We start from the raw sequence: 17172 nt of genomic DNA on the forward strand, positions 1-17172 counted from the left end.
ATGAGAAACACGCGCTTACAATGCGTCTACTTCAAGATTGGTGAAGCCTATATACATATAAAAAAGCAACTCGTTAGGCGCGGAGCACACTGCATGTCGAGCGAGCACTAAAGGATCCGTAAAAATTAGTTTCGGGCTCCGCCAACGTGAACGGCAGCAAGGAAGTTCACCTTACACTTGCCCGCGACCGGCACCCGGAAATGGCACCGTAATTGTAGCTCGGTAGTTGCGTCACGTCTTCACGTCGCCTTCGTTATGCTTGCCGCCGGGTTTTCCGCAATGGTTAACGACATTGTGCTCACCTTCGTGTCACAACCTGTTTCCAGCGAAACCCGTCGCGAATGCTGAAGCATGACCTCCACAATCACCAGCGCAGCGGCAGCGATGACTTCCGGTTGAACAATCTCGACGATAGCGGCACCGTGGTCTGATGCATATTGTTTGTTGAGGACTCGCGAATTACCTACCACGTAAATAACATTAGCGTGGTAACGCTGAAGGTGCGGATACCATTCGACCCCACTCCACAGTTATGATTTCGAACCATAATGTGGTCTGGAAAGCATCGAGACTGCCAGAAGCTGTTGGTGTGACCTGGCCACGCTGCTCGTTCGTGCAGTAACTAGTTCTGAAGGATCTTCCGCGCAAGTATGGATGTGAATGGTCACCGTGTTTCATGACGTAAAGGATTGCCCCTTCTCCGCTATCCGCTATGGTAGGTGTCTTGAATTTCAGCGTTGCGGAAAAGGACAGACACAAAATGCAAATACGTTAAAAACACATTTATCCCGAGAAACAACTCTAATACAAAACAAATAAAGAGCGAAGTAAGCTCCCGCACCATAAATCCTATACACATAAGAGAAATTCATGAAACTAGACATATGCATAAATAACTAACTGACCCTCGGCTATTTATTGTTCTTCCGTTCGAATAAAAAAGCAACAAGGAGTCACGAGAAATCAATCGTTCTGACCGTCACCACCCGTGTCGGATTTCGGCCCAACATGGCATATGACGTTGGCCTGTGTGGTTCTGGCGCGGCGTGGGCGTCCACCTCCGTTGCGAGCGAAGGGGTCGTAGTCCTCTTCCCAGACCCTCGTGGCATAGGATCCAGTCTGGGCCAGTGGGGCCTTGTGCCACTGACGTGGCCAAGCGATTGTCTCCGTGGCACGTGACAGTGGGCCGGTCACGGCAGCGTCCATGGGGCTGGTCCCAGGCCGTGGAGCACTGCCACGGCGACGTCGTCGGGGCTGAAGAACTGGAACTGTCAGCGGTCAGCTCAATCCTGTCCAGTCGGTGACCCTCGAAGCTGCCGCTTCCTGTCTCCATGGCACAGCTGGAAATGCGTCTGCCCTGCTGCTCGTCCACGTCAGCAACGCTAACTCTGCGGCCTTTATCTCCTTTCTACAGCGAAGCTGTCTATTGTTAGGGTTCCGTGCATTTTTGTTCCGCGTATGCAAAAACTCAGGTCCCCAATTTGTTGCGGAACCGTTTGATTCTATCCAAAAGTGTATACGTCTCATCCCTTGGGTATCCATTAGTTATATCAGAGTCCTTCCATGTTTTTCTGGTCACGAAACTCCGCCGTCACGCTATGGGAGAGGTTCATATGCTGCCCAAAGGTGCCGCGACGCGGCGCCACTGTGCCACGGAGGGCATCGTTCGCGTACCGAAATGCGTGCGCAGTGCGTGGCGAGCTGACTTTTCGGGTGCGTTCTGTGCATGTGCTATGCTATTTTTCGAGTGTTGGGCTGTTTGGTTGAAGTGGTGGGGTGGGACAACGATGCCGAACACGTGTTGCGTGCCTGGGTGCCGTTCCGGCTACAAGGGCACGACCGAAAAGGTGTCGTTGTTCTGTTTACCTAATAACAAGGAGCAGCGCGAGAAATGGAAGCGGGCCATACCGCGGCAGGAAAGTGGCGGTTTTAATTTCGAATCGAAGTATACACGTGTGTGCGCGAAACACTTTGACGCCTCGGACATCGTCACTGCGTACAATTTCAACATCAACGGCGACGACGTGTCCCTGGAGCGTGAGAAGCCGACGCTGAACACATTTGCTTTATGCTTTGTTGCAACCTCAATTTGTGTTATACCAGGATAGAGTAGTTCACAGCAATAGCACCCTTACTCCGACCATCTATGAAAGGTATAGCATTAGAATTTCTTTAAATGCAAGTGTTAGAACAGAATAATATGCATTGTTTTATTTTCCATTGTCCTTTAGTCTTGGCTAATGATTGGCTACAATTCTTCAATTGCACGTGCTTTTAAGTCTATAAGCTGCTATGAGTAAGAAGGTTATTAGCACACTGTTAGCTACATTTGTATTGTGATTTGCTGAGCAAGTTTTGTCTGCATGTTTAAGTAACAGCTGAAGAAGTAGAAAGGTGGTATCTCTAACAAGCCATTTAAAAAAAATTGCTGTATTTGTGATGTGGCTACTTGTGTTCGTTTGAGAGTTCTTTAGCCGTGTGTTACGAAATGCTTATGCTTTACACTTTCTTTACACGACTATGCATTCTGTACTTATTGCCATTCGTTTGCTGGTGTTTGTTTCCTGCGTCCCAATGCATACCTCTCACGTTTGATCTTATTTCTTTATGCGTATTATATCAGTGTCATGCTTTTAACAAACTTCTTGCATTGTGAATGGTGGACCATTTGTGACCGGACGCCTCCGTGCTATCTGTATTTCGCTCCGCTTATTTTACATGATAAATAAACGATCGTGCTTGTATTTTGTTTTTGCACCAACACGTTTTATTTATTTTCTTAATCGAATTATAAAGTTTTTTTTTTTCATTTTTCGACCATGATAAGAATATCAGGACCGGTGATTGCAACATTTTAACATATTGTAAATAGTTGCGAATTAAGAACCAAAATACCTAGTCTCGTCGTTTCTGCGTCGAAACCACGAGCAGTGTGAATAAGTGCTGGGCTTACTGACGCTTCTAAACGACTGCTTGCTAAGGCAATTGCCTGATTACAGCTAGTTTCAACTGTGCAGGTCCTAACACTTCAGGTTCGCCTTAATGCGTTGTTAAAAGCCGCACCGAAGGCATTTAGCAGGATGCGTTGTTGGGCAAGTTGGTTCATTGTAATAGGAAACATTGGTTGCGCTTTCTAGACAATCACATGTAAGAAGACAGGACAGGTCTGCCTGTCTGTCCTGTCTTCTTACATGTGATTGTCTACGAAGACATTTAGTAGCAAAGTTCGTCTTGCATTAATTCTACCTAAATCTTATTCAGAAATGACATCGCTTTGCAAGAAATCTTAAGCACATGGAGCAGCTCTGTTCCGTTTTCTTTGTCATTAGGTATTCTACGGTAGCAGCCCTTTGCAATAGCAATTTCATTCTTTTGATCTCGTTATAAGATACTGCCCACAGAGTCCTTCTATGCCACAGTTTAACAGAAACTGAACAGCTGTGCTCGGCGAACAATCTGGCGCTATGCGCAACGGAGAATTGGCGCTTACTCCTCTGGTGATAAGTGGGACCACTGGCGTTTTGTTGCGAATGCGCGGTGTTTAATTTAAGGCAAATATTAAAAAGCGGAGCCCACCGAAGCGTTGAGGCGAACGGCGATGACGAAGAAATCCGGACCGGGACCGCACGGCCGTGTATAGCGGACGCACTTCGACGGGGGCGAAGTGCAAAACACCCGTTTATTTGAATTTAGGTGCATTTTAAAGGATCCCAGGTGGTCAAAACTAATCCCGAATCCCCCACTACGGCGTGCCTCATAATCGTATCACGGTTCTGGCTCTTAAAATTCCAGATCTTTCTTCTTTTTGGTCTGAGATCGCCGCAAGCTCCATGTTATGAGCGGCTTTTTTTTTTTTTTCGTCCCGTGCGCTCATATCATCGCAGAAGACACGCTCAGGCAGTAATTTAATTATATTCAATGTTAAAAATAGTTACGTGAAACTAAAGCGATCGTTGAGGAAGTTGAGAAAGCTAGAATACCGAGGCTGCCCCACACACAACCACAGCGGTAGCGACGTTCACATGCCCTCTCATGCACGGTTGCGCCTCTAGCGGCGGGCGCTGGCGCTATATGAAACTGAGGCGGCAGTTTCGTGACCAGAAAAAACATGGAAGGACTCTGGTTATATATAGGCACCATTTTCCAGATCAGTAGACACTCAGGTAGATAATAAAGGTTTCACAAAGATTTGCCGCTGTGCGACCTGCGTCGGTTATGTCTGCGTTCACATCGCCCTTTCCCTGTCGGCGTTCCAAGAGCTTGCGTATCTAGTTTCTTTTTCTTCCGCTATGCCATGGTAGCGATCCCGTCAAAACGTCACGCCTCTCTAGATAGTTTCCTCCGGCTGCACGGGGCAGTGGCACCGCCGTGCACGCGAATGTATATTTAAAAACCCAGAAAGGCAAGTTTGCCTTTCTGCATTCTTAAATTCATTCGTCTTCTGTCGTTGTAATGGGAACGCCGCGCATAGTCCGCACTCCCGAGGACCAACACGCCTACGAAAAGCGACGGCAGGAACAGAGACAAGAATTCCACTCGAATGACCACCGATGAAAGCATCAAATATGTATGCGTACCTTACGTCACGATGACAAGCGATCAAGACAATAAACGAGTTCGTACCTTTGTTCAAAATTCGGTGTCATCTCTGGGACGTGTGATGAACAGCTTCGCTTGTCATCCATCTTGTCTTGTCTCCCAAACACTTCCGTATAACCACTATGGGGGATCGACCAAGAAGCAGGCGGTTTCCCGTATGTTTAGAAATAAAGCAAAACTTTATTTCAATAGTAGAGCGTGGGACTACGAAAATATAATTTAGAAGTTTAATTAAGATAATTTTAAGAGTTATGATAAAATAAGTTAACATAAAGAAATGAAATAATAAAAATGATTGATTATTTTACAAATTCAGCAAGGTACTCTTTTTGTCTCCTGCAATAAAATTGTCGATGGTAAGAAAAGCCTTCCCGTGGCTGTATCCGCAGTGAAGTCGCCCTGGAGGAAAGAATGGTTGGCGAGGCTAGCGATAGCCCGATTTTGCTAAATGGGCTTCCTAAGAGTTTTCTTTGTCTAGAAAATCGGCGGCACGGGAGGAAGCAATGTTCGATAGATTCAGATGCACTGTAAGAAGAATGTAGAGGGGACATAGAGAGACCAGACCTGTGTAAGTAAATATTTAGAGCGGTATACGACATCACAATTTTGTAAAGCAAACTTCCAGTTGCCTTGAAGGACACCAGTTATTATGACATGGGAAGCAAAGATGGTGGAATTCAGAAGATGGTGTTAGAAGCGATATCGCAGAATAATGCGATGCAGAGAAATGATGTCGGCAAAACAGATACGATAGAGCCATTGAGGGATGCTCGAGCGAGTGAATAGGCCATTTCGTTCAGGTGCAGCCCACGATGTCCCGGTACCCAAAGAAAACATACTTTCCGTAAGTACGAAGGTACCATCTAATGAAAATGTTCGTTGGATTCTTGAATTTGAAGATACTGTAAGTACCGTGCAAACAGACAGCGAGTCGCTCACAATAATAGCTAATGGGTAGTTTTGGGGAAGCTTTCGTAATGCTAATATAATCGCTAATAATTCTGTCTGAAATATGGGTGTGAAGTCGGGAAGGCCAACAGAGTAAAACCGTTGAAGAGATACAGAGAAGATCGCCACTTGTCTCGCTTCTTGCAACAACTCAGCGCTAGGTGGCGATCGTATCATATACGAAATGATTAGGCACCTACACCCTGGAACACTGGAAGCACTCCTAGTCTCTTTTCAATACCATGTGGGCGGCAGGGTATATTCTATCGTCCTGGAAAGAAACTATAGTCATCCCTCTACTTAAAAAATGGAAATACCCGGCCTTAGCCAGCAGCTACAGGTCAATAGCGTATGTGCAAAGTTTTTGAAAAAATGGTAAACTGGCGCTTAATCAGCTTCCTAGAAAGTAACAACAAACTATACCCCCTTCAATGTGGTTTCCGAGCGGGAAGGTCGACAATAAACCACCTAGTCCGCATTCAGGAAAACATTAGAGATGCATTCATTTATAAGCAGCTCTTGCTTTCAGTATTTCGCAACCTAGAAGAAGCGTACGACACGACATGGCGATTCGGGATCCTCCGCGATCTTTCCGTGATGGGTGTCAGTGGGAACATATTAAACACAAATGAAAGCTATCTGTCTAACCGCACTTTCCGCGTAAAAGTTGGTAGTGTTTTATCTAAATCATTCACTCAAGAAACTGGTGTTCCGCAAGGGGGCGTACTTAGTTGCAGACTATTTAGTGTAAAAATGAACAGCCTGCATATAGTCGTTCCACGCGCAATGTTTTATTCCGCTTATGTTGATGATGTAAAGTGAGTTGCAAATCATGCAATATTGCTATCTGCGAACGACAAGTGCAGCTTGGGATAAACAAATTAGCTAAATGTGCAGATGAGAACGGCTTCAAAATAAACACCCCAAAAAGTACCAGCGTACTCTCCTCAAACAAGAGAGGGGTAGCACCGCTGCCTGGTATTACGATCAAGGGAGACCAACCCTCTGTGAGCAGCCAATATAAACTCCCGGAAATCACTTTAGACTCAAAGGCCACGTTTATACCTCATATTCAAAATTTTAAAATAACATGTATGAAAACAATGAACCTTCTCAAGCTTCTGTCACACACTACATGGGGCAGAGATCGAAAGTGCCTTCTGAACTTATATAACAGTCTTGTCCGCTACGGCCTTGATTACGGAGCAATAATTTATAATTCTGCAACACCAAGGGTATTAAAAACCCTAGACTACGTCCATCATCTGGGTATCCGTCTCGCGACCAGTGCTTTCAGGACAATTCCAATCCAGAGCCTCTATGTAGAATCAAATCAGTGGTCACTTCATCTGCAGTGGTCCTATAGCAGTTGTGCATATTTTCTGAGAGTACAAGCGAACATTGAACATCCTTGTTCAACCCTAAGCGATATCACCGCTGCTACGCTCTTCCATAGCAGGCCTGCAGGCCGTTTGCTTTGCGTGTGAGGAACCGCATTGTGGAAATGGGCATTCCACTTCTTGAAAATTGTCCTAAGACTCATGCCAAACTGTTACCGCCATGGCAGTGTCAGCTCATAGACTGTGATATGTCGGTTTTAGATGTCACGCAACATGCGCCAGAGGCACATATTCAAATGAATTTTTAGAACATTAGTAAAAGAAATCTTGCACTCAGATTTACACGGACGCTTCCTAGTCAGATGCAGGGGTTTCTTACGCAGCCATGGGCCCATCTTTTTCAGAATCCGGTGCACTGCACCCGGAAACTAATATATTACGGCAGAAGCCCATGCACTACTGTCGGCAGTGAAGCACATAATGAAATCAAAACTTCGAAAAACAGTGATATTTACAGACTCTCTAAGCGTCGTAAAAGCCCTGAAGTCACTCTGTAAACACAGAAACCCTGTGCTTATTAGCTCTACTGCGTTCTGTGTAGAGCATACATATCTAACCAGCATTATCATTGTATGCTGGGTACCTGGCCATAGAGGCATTGAGGGAGATGTTCTAGCAGGCCAAATGGCCAGATCAATTACATCGCAAGCTGCTCTTACCGCTGCGGTCCCTGCTACTGATCTGAAGCCTCCCTTACGAAGGAAACTGCGGAACCACTGGCAACGCTTCTGGCACGCGGAAACAAATAATAAGCTGCACGTGATAAAGCGACAGTTAGGTTTTTGGGCCTCCGTAACAAAATCACGGTGAACAGAAATCCTATTCTGTCGACTCAGAATAGGACACATTTGAGACCCATTATTTCCTACTTTCTGGACATGAACCTCCAACCTGTGGTAGATGCGGGGAGAGGCTGACCATGCTCCACGTCTTACTGGAGTGTCGGGAAGCCGAAGCGGATAGAATGAAACATTTTCCTCTGGTACCGCCATTGTACCCCACTTCACCTGGCTTTGTTTCTTGGCAAAGAACCGCTTTTTAACGCCAAAGCAGTCCTCGGTTTTTTCAATGATGTTGTCCGACATGTTATTAGTCCCATACATTCATAGGGCTTCCTCTCTTCAGAGGATGCTGCTGCGATAGCAGTATTGTATAGCACATGTCTCCAGGCCATTCTGTCTCAAGGGCTCTGGTGAGGCCATAGTACTGAGGCCAATCTTAGCATCTGACATGTTTTGTATAGCATATCATTTTTCGCAATGTACTTTCAGGCTCTTAGTACACGTCAATAGTCATCGCCATAATCTTATTACACGTAGAGTTTGTGCAATTCGAAGCGACTATTTAGGCCCCTTTACAGCCACGTCACTTCAACTTCATAGAATCTATCACTACACTACGAAGTCACTAAAACTGGCATGGCACTCTTTGGCCATACCTGGCCCTTGCGTCAATAAAAACCACACATAAATTAATTCATTCACATTTATACTTAAACATCGATTCTGCCACAAGCCTTCCATCTTCACACAGCTAACACAAACACTCACCTTACCTACCCTCACCTGTAGACGCGACAAATCGGATATTTTTCTTTCCAAATCAATAAATGGAAAAATCTGCTGCTCGCACTTGTTTCTAACGTGCGCTTTTACATTGCGTAGAAAGGCAATATTCTCATACTGGCATCAGACGACGTTTCTTTTGTGGCGCTTTAACATACCCATTTCGTGAGGTTACACGTAGCAAAAGATAAAAGAGAACAAATAAATTCGCAGTCGCGCCCGAAATACGAAGCACCGATTGCGATAGCAAATTAGAAGATAGCTTTACGGAGTAAGGATGGTAGTTTTATCGGCCGTATAAACTCGTAAACATTCGTTTACTAACTAAATTAACAATGATAGAATATGTAAACGTGACTCAACTAGGACGTAGAAAGAAACAGACACACAGAGACACGAAATTTAACCGCGTTCATTAGCTCACCCTCGCACGCTTTTACTCATACGGAACATCCCGGCACCACCGACAGCGACGGCAGAAATGCGCCTGGAGTGTCTCAGTTGCTATCGCAATAAAAAATTGGAGGACGCTTAAGCTTCGCCTCCAAGAGTGGAACGCGACAGCGTTCCCGTCGACCCGCCAGGGGGTGTAAGACAATGGGCTACGGCGCAGAGACTACGCGCCCCGCATCGGACGCGGTGAGCGTCGAGCAACGCAGCGTTCGGCGCGGCAACGAAATGTGCGCCTGAGCATGCGACGCACGCCTGAGCCTTAGAAACAGCTCGTTTCTGAGGCAACAGCGCATTCACTAGACGCGCTTTTGTACCGCTTTGAAGCATCGAACTCGTGGCTCAGTGGTAGCGCCTCCGTCTCACACTCTGGAGACCCTGGTTCGATATTCACCCAGCCCATGTTGTAAGTTGTTTTTTAGTCATGAAGTGCCTGCTGGGATTTATCGCTCACGGCCAACGCCGCCGACGCCTACACCGACGCCGACAACACCGGCTTTTCTGCGACACGAGCTCCTTAACGCTGTCGCGTTAAAATTGGGAGGATGCTTAAGCTTCGCATCTACGAATGGCATGCGATGGCATTCAAAGATCGCTAACTGCTTCTCACGCTTCCTGACAACTGCAACTTATGGAACCATAATGTTTACCGGGAAACACTGGTGGCTAGCGCTACGCACCAAGGCGAGCTGTCTGGCAGAAACGCGGCATGTTGCGTCGCGCAGCGTTGCGGCGGATGCGAGCGCTATCTTGAGGTGTCGCAAGGATCCTGACGCGCAGCTTTATGATTTTTGAGTTTTTGAGCGGTATAGATTGTCACAATAAAAAAAGAAAGCTGCGATTGTTTTCAGTACACGACATTGGATCACTGTATGTCCATGCTTTGAGGCCTTTGAAATATTGGCAGACATTTACTTTGTAACGCCGGAGCTTCTGCGGAGGTCGTGTGATATAGCATGTCCGCAGTTTGCCACATAACAGCATCTCCGTTAACAGTACAAGCTCCTTCATCTCGAATAACCCTGCAGATTCAACGTACATGCATATTCCTTTCTCTATGGTACATGTTCGAACCTATTTGAAGCAGTCAAATACGACGCGTAGAATTTTCTTGACTTGGGGCTTTCGTCGTGCGAGGAGGAGAGGCTGTACGCGTCCGCATCGTCGAACCTTTCGGCTCCTGGTTGGAGCGAGCCTGCGCACCAGTGCTTGAATGTGTTGCAATCGCGTGTTGCGGAACTATGCTTTATCTCGCTGTGTGAATTAGTTTATGTCATGTCGATTCGTACAATGACGTCAGGAAATTAATGTTAATGCGTTTGGGTGCAGCAATAATTACCGTACGCTGAAATGTGTGTTGGCTACGGGCAGCACTGTAATACGCCAACATTAGAAGATATAAGAAGTCAACAAAGACACCAACATAGTGAAAATTACTTGCGCTTACTAATTGAAATAAAGAAATGGTAAATAAATGGAATGGTGAAAAAGGAACTTGCCGCAGGTGGGGAACGATTCCACGTCTTCTCATTATGCCCTCGATGATCGACCAATTGAGCTACTCGGCGCCGTTTCCCCATCCACTTTCTTGGGTATTTATGTTTTTACTACTAGAAATAACCTTGCGAGTGGTAGGCAGCGCCACCGCTCACAAACCTTGGCAACGGATGTGGAACATCCTTCCTGTCATAGGCGTCACGAGTTCGTCACGAGTACGGCTGGAAGTTTCACACGCAGGGCCGTGGCATATTATCTGTACGCCGCCTCCGCCCCGAGAGCTCAGTGTCGGATCTGCCGAATCGGGACGCTACCACAGAAACGCAGCAACAGGAATCTCAATAGGCGTGGGCCGATCGCCACGTTCAGAGACCACACCCAACACTACAGACTTGAAGGACGCACATTCCTGCCACCGCACGATAAACTAAACAGGAACGAGGCTGTAATGTTACGCTTACTGCAAACACGCACCTACCCTAGCCAGGCCGTCTTACACCATTGTTACCCAGAATTATACCTAACCGAAGCGTGTAAAGCTTGTAGTCAGAGAGAGACGCTGCTACACATGCTCTAAGAATGTGCCGGCAACAGCGGTACTGAAACCGCCACCGTTCGCGACGCGTCCATAACCGCGGCCGTTACCAGCGCACAGGAAACCTCGAACTCGCTCCTTCCCGACGCCGCCCCGGCTGCGATGGCCGCCAAGGACCTTCACCGTCAGCGTCGCCACCGCTAGGAGGCGGCTCTGAAAAGTTCGGAGCTGGAAGACATGCTCTGGGACGTCCGGCAAGCTGAAGTTGCCGCCAGAGTCCAAGGACTTCGAGCCGCCGCCTGAGGCCACCACAACCAAAACTGCCGGACCATTCTTTTTAATAAAGTTTATTTTCTTCTTTAAGAAACCGCTGTTTTATGCATAGAAGCACAGAAGTAATTTGAACACCACTGCATTTCGACGGTCCCTTGGAAGATGAATGTCTCAGAAATGGTACTCTCCAGAGAACTCGTTTCAAGAGGATACGCTGGTGCAAACTGAGCGGCTATAATCCGTAGATTGAACTATGTGGCGTAATGTAATTATTTAAAGAGTGAATTAGCGGAATTACGTGTAATTATTCAATTGAACATTTTGATTTCTCGTAGAATAAAGGCTGCCTCATGGAGGAATTCAGATCAAGGGTTAGAATCCTGCTATCTGCCATAGGCAATCTTTAAAAATTTCATACAGCTAAGAAAAAGCCCTGCATAATTTCATTACAACCCTACACCATGCGGGGCAACCCAGACAAACAAAAGAAAAACAGTTTAGACTGACAAAGCATCATTCTAAAACATCATTTCGCGCATTGTCCTGCTGCAGCGAAATCTGTCATTATCGTTCGCAGCGGTCAGTAGCGCTTGACCCGCCTGTCTCGCCTTACTTTGTCCCGTCTATCGCGCTTCACCGTACTAACATATGCACCACAGTCTGTCCCAAAATTTGCTACTCTACTGAATATTATTTCAAAGCTTCATGTTCGTTAATTTTGCCTCAATAGGATGACTGTTAGCTCCATAGATAAATCAAAATTTTCAGTTTTCTCTCTATTTCTTTTTTCTTCTTCAGTTTCGCGCCGGATCGAACCCCTTCGTCCGTAGGTGTACGTCAGCGTGACGTCACGCATTTCAAGGTATGTCCCCTTGTTCTGGTAGTTGTGGTACAGTATATGTTCCTGAAGCTTTGTTACTATTGCTGAAGCATATTTTACTAATACGGTGAAACCTACTTCTTTTTTCCTTTTAATGAATCGTTTAACGACTAGGATGTCTGCTCACTGAATGTTCATTCTTTACGCGGGAGCCTTTGCATTCGAATTCATGCACTAGGCTGCAAAACACTGCATATTAGCCTAATGCTATCATTTGCTCTTGTGCAAATAAAGAATGTGTATTTAAATCGGTACACTTTGTTCATAAACGTGGGCACCAGGGAAATAAGGCGGAATTATCGGGACAATACATGAGTTTTGTTTTACAAGGGAAGAGGAAACTGAATGACAATTTTAATTGACTTAAGTAGGCTCCTCTCCAGACCGTATTTTCGCTGAGAACAACAGCAGATAGCTGTCATACTAAGTTAAGGTGTGGTAATAAAGTAAGATCTGAATTAAAAAAACAGTGAATACGCGTTCACCTTAACTTCTTACAACAACCGAAAGCAAGATAAAGCAAGTAAGAAAGCTTCCCGAACGTTTGTACGACTAAAATGAAGCTAAAAAATCTTTGGCAGCGGTGGGATTCGAACCCACGCCCCCGAAGAGACTGGTGCCTTAAACCAGCGCCTTAGACCGCTCGGCCACGCTACCGATACATCGCACTGCGCTGCGTGTTGCAATCGGCGTTCGCCCATACGGGCTCGATACGCGACTTGCATACTTTGCAGCTGCACGCCCTGCCCGCCTCTTTATTGTGTCTAAAGACAGTCAGGACAAAAAGATCTATAAACTAGCGTCACCGTTAAGCCGAGCACAACACGTGTTACTTTGTCAACGACCATTCGCACAATGCACACCGAAATGGCAGCCACACTCGCCAAGAACAGTGGCATTGTCTTTTTGCTCGTTTTATTATCGCTGTGAACGAGAATTTCGTCGTGTTTCACTTCTCTCCTCTTGCTTTCGTCCTTCTTTTTTACTGCTTTTTGTCTTACTGCTTTTTATCTCTTTTCTGCTTCTTTCTTTCGATTCCGCCGTTTTCCCTTAGCTCATTTTTGTCGTTGTGCCTTTTTCTTTTACATTCCTTCTTTGGTTTTCCATCTCCCCCTCTTTAACATTACTCATTGTTCTTCGCCTTTATTTTGTGCTGTTTGTGTAGCAGACAGTACAGAATGCGAAAAGAAATATGTGATGACGATCAGGAAAGTAATGGCAAAACTTGCGTTTGCTCCCGTCATCACAATCACTAATTTCTTATTGTAGTTAGCAGTACTATATATAGTACTTATTAGTAGGAGCAGTTACGGCAGTAGCAGCATTCCGTTCCATTTGATCCAGTGTGGACCGTAATCTTGAAACAGGTTAAATACTATCCCCTTTTCACAAGAATATCAGCATCTGCTGGGTTACTCTTGTCAAACGCCGTGGTGGCTTAGCGCCTATGGCGTTGCATTACTAAACCTCAGGGCATGGTATCAATTCCCACCCACACCGGCCACATTTAGATGGGGGCGAAACGCAAGAACGCCCATGTCCCGTGCATTGGGGGCATGTTAAAAATCCCCAGGTGGTCAGAATTACTCCACAACACCACTAGGGCGTGCCGCATAGTCAAATCCTGGTCTCGGCACGTAAAACCCCAGAATTCATTCATTAATTCATTTATTTACACTGATCGACAGCTCGAAAGAACGACAGTTACAATAACTAACTATCGAATTTATTAATAAACGAAAATGCATACGAAAAACCTGGCAGGGCGCGCCACCTTGTGGTACCTCGTCCAGGTGTCGACCCCTGTCAAAATCTTTCAGATAAGTCAACACACTGAAAGCGCGCTTGTTATCTGGCCGGCTGCGGCAGACCGCGCAGGAGCGTCAGTTGGATATCTCCCGTAGTTGACATCTGTCAGATAAGATACATGGCATGCCCTGTCTAGTGTGCATCGAAGAGTTCTGCGTGTCACACAGGTGCTTCCACCTTAAGATTGCCAGAACTTACAGAAAAAGGAAAAAAAAAACTTGAATTTGAGCTTGACAATGTAACACATTGTCACGGGTGGATGTATTACTTTTTTTCGACGATGTCCAATTTCACGGGAATACCCGCCGCGGTTGCTCAGTGGCTATGGTGTTAGGCTGCTGAGCACGAGGTCGCGGGATCGAATCCCGGCCACGGCGGCCGCATTTCGATGGGGGCGAAATGCGAAAACACCCGTGTACTTAGATTTAGGTGCACGTTAAAGAACCCCAGGTGGTCAAAATTTCCGGAGTCCCCCACTACGGCGTGCCTCATAATCAGAAAGTGGTTTTGGCACGTAAAACCCCATATATTATTATTATTTCACGGGAATACCACTTTTATGAAGTTTTCGCTCGGTGCAACACGCGCCTAGATTATCCGAAATTTTTCGTGCGTTGTCGCCCATTCAATGGTAAATGGGGCGTGCCTGGTCAGATTGCTCGCAAGTCGGAAAGATATTTGAGCATTGTCGAATCTACGCGAGCATAAGTGATTATTCTGGATGCCGCGATGAAGCACTTTTAAAACGCGGACACACCCTCGCCATTATCATTGTGGTTCGAGCACATGGTTTTAGTGTTGCCTGCCTATCCACGGGCTCTCCGTCACGGTAATTTCACCACCACTACAACGTGACAGTAATTTTGAAACAAGAGAGATGATGCAGTCATCTGCACGTAACTGTAGCACTGAGACACAAAGCAAACCCGTGCAGTTCTCACGGAAACAAATCTTCGTCATTGAAGAAAAGCTCGTCCTGGTCGGCCGGTCATTTTTATTCAGCGAGGAAGACTTCTTTCTGTTGAATTATGACATTATATTAAAGCATTATATACCCCATGAGGCAAGAAAATCCGGCGTTGTCCACAACGGATGGTACCAAAATTCAATGTGACGTCATCAGCGTCTTGTATGACGTCAGTAGTAATAGATAAAATAGTAAATGGGATCACAATGTTAAAAAAGTATTAATTATACATAATTCCTGTAACTTAAAGTTAATTAAGGTGAATTAGGGAGAAGTAATTTGAATTAAAGTTAGAAAAAGTGGGAATAAGGTGACTCAAGTTGGAGTAAAGTGGATAAAGGTGAATGAAGACGGATTAAAGTGAAATAAGGAGGATTAAGGTTGGAACAAATTAGAGCAAGGTGGATTAAGGTAGAGTTGTGAAGTACACGTAAAAATTATTACGCTACGTATCATGAACGTAACCAAGCAATTCGAGAAGTCATGACGATCTCGCTTTCAAATCACGTAAGGATGCTGACTTGACGCAATCTTTTCTTCTTTGTTTTAAGCGACGAAGCTCCCTTTCTGATGAATCCCTATGGGTGTACTTTGTACAGTAAAAGCTCGTTAATTCGAACCGCAAGGGGCAGCCGCTTCAGTTCGAATTAACGAAAGTTCGAACTAACGAAAGTGCAGGAGAGCAACAGTACACTGCGATTTGGAAGCAGTAGGGCATGTCAGAAATTTGGCGTGTCAGATTACGATCAAGTCGAAGCTCTGGGTCCGACTGTGCCACACCACCGATGTCCACCGAAACGAACGTTAGCCGAGGCTTAACACCATCACAATGAATCGCGACGGCCGATACCTCTTAAGCTGAAAACAGATGTGCACAACCGATGAAGACTGCCTAGACAAAAACGCTGAACATGTGAAGGTGGCGAAGGCCCTGATTCGTTAGTTCATGATTGCAAGCGCAGCTGTGACGTCCTTGATTCGCTGTGTTTTAGCGCTTGCCGTGCCATCGCCGCGCAACATTAGCAGCTGTACCAGATTTTCAAAGCCTCCGAGATTCGCAACGGCCAAGAAGTCTCGCAGGTTACGTAGAACGGTGAGGCGGCAGCCGCCGCTGCCTTCTGGCTGACCCCGCGTCGGTTAGATTCTTTTCCGATTTTGCCTTCTCTCGCCGTTCTCTCCGTTTCGGAGGCAATACAGCCTTGTGTGTAGGCCGTAGGCGCGTTTCTCTGGCCGTGTGTGAGGCGAGCGTAGTTCGAATTATCCATGAGGGAACCTTCTCGCGTTCGAATTAACGGACTTTTTTATACATAGACTTCTGTGGAGCTTGGCCGGACCAAATCGTACAGTTCGAATTATCCATAAATTCGAATTATTGAAGTTCGAATTAACGAGCTTTCACTGTATATAGTCCTTCCCGTTTTTGGCAAATGACTATTCTTAAGGCATGTTCAAATAAGAAAAATTTTCGAAACATAATAAATACAATTAATAAAAAGAAGAAAAAAATTGAGCTTTGAATAACGAATCGTATACCGAATACTTTGTCATTTCTAAATAAATATAAATCCAAAGTTTGCCATGAAATACGTTTGATAGGTAACGCTGGCTTATATTATTTGGTATACTCTAAAAATTTTAACACCCTTAAGGGTGTAAATGACTTGTCCCATGGGTGACACCCTTTTTGGGTGTATTGCTACACCCCAAGCAACGGGATGCAAATTAACACCCCACAAAAGAAGGGGTGTTAATATGACGTCACCTCGCCTATGGGTGTAAAACCAAACAACACCCTTTCTATATGGGGTGTAACGCAGACACCACCCTTTCAATATGGGTGTAGCAGGGACAACAGCCTTCCAAAAGGGTGTTATCCCTGCAAGTATTTTAGCGTTCGCTACAGCCATGTAGTTGATGGCCAGACTAGCTGTTGTGAATGCTGCCTAGCCTTAGCTATGGTACTACCTTGTTCAGTATGAGCCAGAATCTGTGAGGCGTCCTCATATTGCGCTTCTGGTCCGTCATTTGGTAGCATAACGTGCGTCCCTTTCAGGCAAACAACTTAAGGTTTCGCCATTGCAGCAAGGCACACAGGCCATGCTTTTCGTAATCTTCCTCTGCAGTGATAGTACACTGCCGGCAGGATGCAGAGCGCAATAACAATGCGCGCTGCACTAAGGACACAGGATCTCCCGCACCTTGGTGCACCAGTACTTATAACGCCGTGGAAACAGCACACAGCCAAAAGC

The 17172-nt window shown here is 45.8% G+C and overlaps 1 non-coding gene across 1 annotated transcript; it reads right to left on the bottom strand.

The window, feature by feature from the left end:
- Window positions 1-12722: 12722 nt before the first annotated feature.
- Window positions 12723-12804, bottom strand: TRNAL-AAG (transfer RNA leucine (anticodon AAG)). The gene has a single exon. It is a non-coding gene; the product is annotated as a tRNA-Leu (tRNA).
- Window positions 12805-17172: the final 4368 nt, after the last annotated feature.

The sequence above is a fragment of the Dermacentor albipictus genome, chromosome 3, assembly GCF_038994185.2.
Source record: "Dermacentor albipictus isolate Rhodes 1998 colony chromosome 3, USDA_Dalb.pri_finalv2, whole genome shotgun sequence".
NCBI classification, from domain to species: domain Eukaryota; kingdom Metazoa; phylum Arthropoda; class Arachnida; order Ixodida; family Ixodidae; genus Dermacentor; species Dermacentor albipictus.